Here is an 8,586-nt window from a genome sequence, read left to right on the forward strand (position 1 = left end):
TGAATTAAAAATGCTAGATGCTATACAGAGGTAGGAACAGAGCTTTGCTAGCACATTATCCCTGGCCCCAGAAATAAGGATGTCCAGAGATTCAAGAAAGTGATCCAAAAACCTTAGCATCTTCTTGTTCACACTTTTTTTCCCATTCAGCTTTCAGGAAACAAAGAATTTACCTTTATCAGGCTTGTGGAGGTCAATTAGCAAAGCAGGAGAGTGAAATGCCCTGAAACAGAAGCCTGTCTTTTAACCAGTCATTCATTGTTCCGATAGCCTTGGTCACACATGGAAAGTTATGGACAGGAAGTACAAGAGAAGCCCTGACCCTTTGGGTGGAAAAAAGAGAGTCTCAACCTTCTAATCAAGATTCGGCCATCAGTACCTCTCATATTTGTTGACTGTATGATACCAAAGCACAGCCCTGAGTTCTTCCAAAGGTTCAGAAGCCTGGAACACACATAAGCCTCAGAAGTAAAGTAGTTCTAAGTTGTCCCCTAAGAATAAGTGAAAGTTAAATGACTTGTTTTTGCTTTGGTTGTGGGAAATGTGACTGTTTCTGGTAGATTATATCCAAGAAAATTCACTGGTAATTCTGTATAAATCTAAGTAAACATGACCAAGTCCCTGTCCCAAATGAAACCACGTCTATCCTCTCATCCCTGAGAACAAGGACCTGGAAGTGGGGAAAGACTACCAGAGAGCTCTCTGTAAAATGGTGTTGTTGAACCAGGCCCACTTTGCCCACCATGCAGTATGCCAATCACTGAGATGGCAAGTTTTGCAGCAGATAAAGTGTTTAGTGAGGAGACAGAAGGTCTCAGATCTGCATCCCAAAGATGAAGTTTAGGGATATTAACAGAATACAGGAGTAGAGCGGTCTGGGACATGGGGAAAGGTGACTGAAGGGAAGAAAAACTGAGGTAACTGGTGTTCTGCACACATGTAGTCTACTTTCATGTCTCTTCATAAGACACGTGTCTGAAAAATGGCAGTATTAGCATGCTCTTTCATCAGGATGTCAGCCATCAGACATTTGCACAGGCCCCGCTGAAGTCTGGGGTCTCACATAGTTTGGGTTTGGCAAGAGCTGCGTCTACATTTCTGAAAAACAATGTAGGCAGCCATTGTCACTGTGACCCATACATCAGAAATGATATCTGTAGGGAGACTGAAGGGATTCTTGTGATATCTTACTTAGCTACATGATATTCAGATTTAGTCATATTCCCCATCTAACTATCTTCTTTCAGGGGAGACAGTGAGAGAATCCACTGCCATTATTTGGATCTAATAGGAGGAATATAAACAAGTCAAGGGGAAGAACCATGGCCACCAAATAAGAGTGTGGTCATTTAAAGTTGTAATCTGAGTAGGCTGGACCCCATTTCCCAAATTTCTCAATTAGATGGACCGTAAGAAGTATTCTTGTGTCAGATTTGGAGTGCATAAGTGAAACAGCAGTTATTTAAATACACTGATGAGGAATCCCTTCATGACCAAATCTTAGTCAGGCTACTTTGAACCCTTTTCTTGAGTAGGCCTCATCTTTCACCAGTTGAACTTAGTTTAGCAAGTATTCCTTCACCTTTGACATCTAATCAAGTTCCTCTTAGTAATTTGTCATCCACGGATCCTCTCACTCTGCTCTGTCTTTGCTGGATTCTGAGTTGAACTCAGTTCTATATTTGAAGTCTTTCTTCCCTACTGCAGTAGCTTAAATAAATACTTTCTTACTATTTTGAACAAGTGTTCAGTGTAATTTTTTTTTACAAGACACATCATTTTGTATTTTGTATATGTTGACCCACATAGTTGCTGTCATTGTCAGGTATCTGCTGGCTTACCTCATTCGTGTGAGGCAGCGACTGAGACTGAACTCCACCTTCCCCAAACTGATTCTTCAGCTCTCCAGTTTCTGGGTCAGATGTGTGTGTTTAGTTCCATAATGATGGACCCCATCTTCTGCAAGATGCTCACATTATTGAGGTCAGAGGTAGTGGGAACTGACACAGATTTCAGTCCACCTCCATGGTCTTCAACTCAGGCTTGTGAGTTCCAGCTTGTTCCTACTCTCCCTTTTATTAGGTTGATACATAAGTTTGTAGCATTTGTTTTTGGCATGGCAATGCTGCGTGTTGGAAATTTGTTTATCATTTGTCATTTGGAGTGACAATGTTGTGCTCGTGAATATGCCTTGCGTTTTGCAGATTTGAAGGAAGTTAGTGCTATTTGTGGGTTAAAGAAGAGTGTCAAATGGAAAAAAAACACTTCTGACATATTCTTCTGTTTAAGTTTAACAGAGGAGTAAAGGCAGAGGAGGCAGCTCGAAATATTTGTGCTATGTATGAGAAGAGTGCTGTGTACAGGGAAAGCATGGCAAGAAAATGATTTCGTCATGTCAAAGAGGGCCACTTTGATCTGAGTGATTCTCCACATTCAGGAAGACCATTGACTGGCTTTGATGAAGAACATTTAAAACAGTGAAAAATGCTACAAACTTATGCATCACCCCAATACACATATTGCCCCTTCTGGATTACCTGAACTTCAATTTCCCAGCATCAAATTTGAGGACAGCAGCCTTGCAGAGACTGCTTAATTGCCTCGCAGAATTACATAAGGTTAAGCATTTATAACAAAGCAAATCCTTTAATTGTGATAAATATGTATATAGATGATAGAGATTCAGATGCAGATATAGCTATACATATAGATGACATAGATATTAATATAGAGGTTCTGCTTCTCTGATAGAGCCCTGACTGATAGAAAGGACAAAAGTCTACGTCATCTTATAAATCCCTGGTGTACTAGAGTGTTCAAGTAGGTTCTTGACTTGAAAAATAAAGAATGTGTGATAAGAGAGTTGAACAAGGGCATCAATTTTCATTTCTGTTCACTTTCCAAACTATCAGAAATTCCCCAAACTCAGGGGATAACATCTCCTGAAGCAGTGCCCTCTACTCTGAGGGAATACTCTTGAAAATTCTATGTGGTGCTACTACATCAAAGGGGAAGAGGTATAAGTCATTCAATATTAGGCTCAGCTACATAGCTTCTTCAATGCCCAGAGGAATATCTTTTGAAAACCATTTAAGTATGCTCAGCTTTTGGACAGGAACTTTGGGAAATTAAATGCAAAACTGTCATACTTATACCTTCTTATAAATGACTTGTGAAACAGGGAACTAAAAATAGAGAGGATACATTTTTGAAGGACATTAAGTTTGCCAACCAAAGAGGTAACAAAGTTATTTCTCCTTGTCTTTATTTTTCTTTCTCTGTAATTGCTCTACTAAAAGAGCTGTCATGATGACAGACCTGAAAGTGTCGATCTTACAGGGTATATATTATTAACGCAGTTAAACAGATATGCAAAAAGAGGAGTATAGATGATAAAGATCTTGTCCATTTCATCTGCCCTGGAAACAGAAGAGCCAGGATTTACAGCTGGTCCTGTGTTATACAAAGCCCATGATCTTTACATACAGGCATACCTCAAAATATTGTGGGTTTCATTCCAGACAACTGAAATAGAGCAAAATTACAACAGATTCACAGGAATTTTTTGGTTTCTCAGTGTGCATAGCAGTTATGCTCATACTGCATTCTAATAAGGATGTAAAAGCATTATGTCTAAAAATCAATTGTAGATACCTTAATTTAAAAATAGTTTATTGCTAGAAATGCTAATGATCATCTGAGTTTTCAGGAAATTGTAAACTTTTTGCTGGTAGAGGGTCTTGCCTTGATGTTGATGGCTGCTGATTAATTAGGGTGGTAGTTGCTGAAGATTAGCATGGCTGTAGCAGTTTCTTAAGACAATTAAGTTTTCAGCATCAATTGATTCTTCCTTTCATGAAAGAATTCTCTGTTGCATGAGTTACTTTTCAACAGCATTTTACCCATAGTAGAACTGATTTCAAAATAGAAGTTAATTCTTTCAAACATCGTTACTGCATTTATCAGCTAACTTTATGCAATATTCTAAATATTTTGTTGTATTTCAACAATGTTCACAGTATCTTCACCAAGTGAAAATTCCATCCCAAGAAACCACTTTCTTTGTTCATCCATAAGAAACAACTCCTCATCCATACCATCCATCCCATTTATCATGAACTTCCATCTTCAGGCTCCACTTCTAGATCTCTTGCTAGATCACCTACATCACATCTGCAATTACCTCCTCCACTGAATTTGTGAGCCCCTCAAAGACATTCATGAGGGTTGGATTCAACTTAATCTAGACTTCTGTAGATGTGAATGTTTTCACATCCTACCATGAATCACAAATGTTTTTTAATGGTATCTAGAATGATAAATCCTTTCTAGAAGGCTTCCAATTTACTTTGGTCATATCCATTAGATGAATCATTATAAACAACATCTATAGCATTGTAAAATGTACTTATTAAATAAGAAGACTTGAAAGCCAAAATTATTTTTTGATCACAGGCTGAAAAATGAGTATTGTGTTAGTAGGCATGAAGACAACATTTATCTCCTTGCACATCTTCATCAAAGCTCTTGTGTGAACAAGAGTGTTATCAATGAGAAGTAATCTCTGGAAAGGAAACTTATTTTTTCTTGGGCATTCAGTCTCAACAGTGAGTTTAAAATACTTAGTAAACCATGCTGTAAACAGATATGCTGTCATCCAGGTTTTTTGTTCCATTTATAGAGCACAGGCAGGGCATATGTAGCATAATTCTTAAGGGTCCTAGGATTTTCAATATAATAAATAAGCACTAGCTTCAGCATAAACTCATCAGTTATGTTAGTCTAACAAGAAAATGTGGCACATATTTCCTATGGAAAACTATGAAGCCATAAAAGAGAACAAAATCATGTCCAACACAGCAACATGGATGAAATCAGAGAACAGAATCTTCCCTAAGCAAACAAACTCAGAAACAGAAAACTAAACACCATATTTCCTCACTTATTTTTGGGAGCTAAATGGCCATGAAGATGGAAATAGTAAACACAGGGGACACTAAAAGCAGGAAGGTAAGGAGAGGTGTTAGGATTCAGATGTTACCTATTAGTACAATGTTCACTGTCTGGGAATAGGCCACCTGAAACCCAATCCCCAACAGCATGCAATATGTCTATGTAACAAACTTGCACTTGTGCCCACTGAATCTAACATTTTTTTTTTTTATGTTGTTTAGTGTAGCCACTTTTTTTATTTTAAAGATGTGGGGTATAATTCAGGATTAGGTACACAAGTTGTCATTGTACAGGTAGAGTCTGGGCCTCCTTTTGGTCCCCACTTCTCCTGATTTGAGATCAGTTACCTTTACTGATGTTATGTGTCCTCCTCTCCCCTGGCAGTTTCCTACTACTGCCAATCCCTTTTTTATGGCATTATGATAAATGTTCAGGGTCCACTCATTAGTGAGAATATGTGATACCTAGTTCTTTGTTTCTGTGATAGATCACCAAATATTATAGACTCTAAATCCATCCAAGTTACTGCAAAGTCTATAATTTTGTCCTTCTTTATGGCTGCCTAATATTCCATCATGTATATGTGCCACTTTTTAAAATCCAGTCCACTTTCAATGGGCAACACAGTTGGTTCCATGTTTTTGCTATTGTGAATAAAAAGATATGAATAGATACTTCTCAAAAGAAGACATACAGGCAGCCAACAGATACATAAAAAAATGCTGAGCCTCATTAATCATCAAAGAAGTGCAAATTAAAACCACACAGAGATACCACCTAACTCCAGTCAGGATGGCCATCATCAATAACTCAAAAAACAACAGATGCTGAAGAGGATGCGGGGAAAAGGGAACACTTCTACGCTGTTGGTGAGAGTGTAAACTAGTACAACCTCTGTGGAAAACAATATGGTGATTCCTAAAAGATCTAAAAATCGACCTTTCATAAGACCCAGCAATCCTTCTGGGAGTATAGTATAGCCACTTTTGATCAATGATCTTAGCTAGATCTTCTGGATAACTTGCTGCAACTTCCACATCAGCACTTGCTGCTTCACTTTGCCCTTTCATGTTATAGGGATGGGATCTCTCTTTAAACTTCATGAACCAACCTCTGCTAGCTTCTGACTTTTCTTCTGCAGCTTTCCCACCTCTCTCAGTCTTCATAGAAATGACCAGAGTTAGGACCTTGCTCTTGATTAGGCTTTAAGGGAATGTTGTGGCTGATTTGATCCTCTATCCATACCACTCAAACTTTCTCCAAATCACTAATAAGGCTGTTTTGCTTTCTTTTCATTTATATGTTTACTGTGGTAGCACTTTTAATTTCCTTCAAGAACTTTCCCTTTGCATTCACAACTTGGCTAACCATTTGGATCAAGAGATCTGGCTTTTGGTCTGTCTCAGCTTTTGACACGCTCTCCTCACTAAGCTTAATCATGCCTAACTTTTGATTTAAAATGAGAGTTGTGTAACTCTTCCTTTCACTTGAACACCTAAAGGCAATTGTGGGGTTATTAGTTAGCTTAATTTCAATATTGTTGTATCTCAGAAAACAGAGAGGCACAAAGAGAGGGAGATAGACAAACAGCTGGTTGGTAGATCAGTGAGAACACATACAACATTTATCAATTAAGTTTGTCATCTTATACAGGCATGGATCAAAGTGACCCAAAACAATGACAGTAGTACTATCAAAGATCACTTATCAGAGGTCGCTACAACAGCTATAACAATTAAAATGTTTGAAATATTGTAAGGGTTGTTACCAAAATGTAACACAGAGACATGAAATGAATACCTGCTGTTGGAAAAAATGTAGTCCATAGACATGCTGGATGGAGCTTTACCACAAGCCTTAAATTTGTAAAATATGCAATGTTTACAAAGTGCAATAAAGCAAAGAGCAATAAAAGAGATATACCTGTATAAACTCTACTTTTTACAACTCTGGTTTAGAAATAAGTATGGTAAATACAATGGTAGCTTGAGGATCACTGTATAATTGGTCTACCATATAAGTAGAGAAATACTAGGAAAAAAGTCAAAATCTACATTTCCCACACTTTAGAAAGTAACCAATGACTTGCAATGATCTGAGAAGAATTTATTAAAAACAAAACAAAAAACCAAAAAATCTTCTGGACAGGTACAATGGCTAATACCTGTAATCCTAGAATTTTGGGAGGCCAAGACAAGAGGATCGTTTGAGGCCAGGAGTTCAAGACCAGCCTGGGAAACATAGTGAGACCCCAACTCTACAAATAAAATAAAATAAAATAAAAAAATAATAATAAATTAACTTTTGAACATCTTCTAGAATGTGGAGTTTGTGAGGTTTTTAACCAGCCTACTCCCATCCTCATTTCCTCAGCTCTAAAGCAGCCTTGAAAACTAGCAGTGCTGAAGTCATGACAACTGTGAAAACCAGCAGCTTCTCAGTTACTGAAAAGGAGCAAACCAGGAGCTTCTCAAAACCCCTTATTTCCAGAGCATTGTTCTTTTTTGACATATCTTTTAGCTCGCTGAAAAAAATCCCATTTTCAGAGCTTTGTTGTTATTTGTCATGACTCAGGGGTTCCTCTGTGGGAAAACCCCTAACGCAAGGCATTTGACTAAAACAATCAATTGCATTTATTTAACACAGCATTGCCTGAGGCAACAATACCAGCTCAGGAAAACAAAATCCCAGCATGAAATATCAAGGAAGAGATGACCATAGGGCCTTTGAAGGACTCTGGTACATTACTGAAGATCTAGAAAGTCATGTTCATGTTCAGAGCTGTGTGTCAGGAAAGATCTGAGAGAGCTCCAGTCTCTCACTTCTGGCTGACATTGAGTCCCTGTACAAATAGCCAGTGAAGGCAGACTGGTAAATTTCCTGAGCATCAAAATATTTCAACACACAAGCAGAGTTCCTTGGCAAATAATTGAAGATTTACTGGTTCAAAGCATGTAAGTAAATCTCTAATCAGTCATTACCTGAATACTACCCCTCTTAGTAGAGAATTTAGAGGCCATACAATACAGAAAATATAAATTGTATTAGTTTCCCAGGATTACCATAACCAAATACCAAAACAGTGTGGCTTCAAATAACAGGAGTTTATTGTCTCACAGTTCTGAAGACCGAAAGTCCAAAATCAAGAAAGCTGGTAAGGCCATACTCTCTCTGACAGCTTTGGGTGAGAATCTTTCCTGCCTCTGCTAGCATATGGTGATTTTCAGCAATCCCTGGCATTCCTTGGTTTGTAGATGTATCGCCAAAGTCAAATTTCCCTTTTCTTTCTGTGATTCTTCATATCATCTTCCCTCTGTGTCTATTTGTCTCTGTGCCCAAATTTTCTTTTTATAAGGACATCAGTCATATTGGATTAAATCCTAACCTAATGACCACATTTTAAACAAACTGCCTCTGTAAAGATCCTGTTTCCAAATAAAAACACATTCTGAGGTACCAGGAATTAGAATTTAAGCATATCTTTTTTGGGGACACAATTTAATGCAAAGTATAGACTTTACAGACTGTCAGAAAAGTGATTAAGCACACATACATATACACACACAACAGCAACAATAAAACAACAATAACACACTCTGGGGGAAAGAACCTGATTTTCAAAGTTGCCACATT

Source organism: Carlito syrichta, unplaced genomic scaffold (genome assembly GCF_000164805.1).
Source record: "Carlito syrichta isolate Samal-C Ts95f unplaced genomic scaffold, Tarsius_syrichta-2.0.1 Scaffold103533, whole genome shotgun sequence".
Classification (NCBI taxonomy): domain Eukaryota; kingdom Metazoa; phylum Chordata; class Mammalia; order Primates; family Tarsiidae; genus Carlito; species Carlito syrichta.